The following is a 331-nucleotide window of genomic DNA, read 5'->3' as shown; positions in this document are numbered from 1 at the left end:
CCTTCCATCGGTGGTGTGAAGGAGCGTGGGCCCTTGGATCCGGATCGGACGACTGATTCAAACCCACTCTCCATCTCCATCTCCATCTCCATCTCCAGGGAGGGAGGAACCGCGTCGCGTGGACCAGTCCGCCCGCCATTGACCTCCTCTCCCTCCCCCCCAAACCTCGCCCCCTCCGCCATGGCCGCCGGGACGGCCGCCGCCGAGATCGCCGCGCTGCCGGAGCCACGCGGCCCGCTGCGCCGCCTCTGCGGCGACCTCTCCCGCCGCGTCCGCCTCCTCGCCCCGCTCCTCGACGACCCCTCCGCCTCCGCCTCGCCCCCGCTCGCCG

Source organism: Triticum dicoccoides, chromosome 7A, assembly GCF_002162155.2.
Source record: "Triticum dicoccoides isolate Atlit2015 ecotype Zavitan chromosome 7A, WEW_v2.0, whole genome shotgun sequence".
NCBI classification, from domain to species: Eukaryota; Viridiplantae; Streptophyta; class Magnoliopsida; order Poales; family Poaceae; genus Triticum; species Triticum dicoccoides.
The sequence above is the reverse complement of the archived record's forward strand: the minus strand, read 5'-3'. Positions refer to the sequence as shown.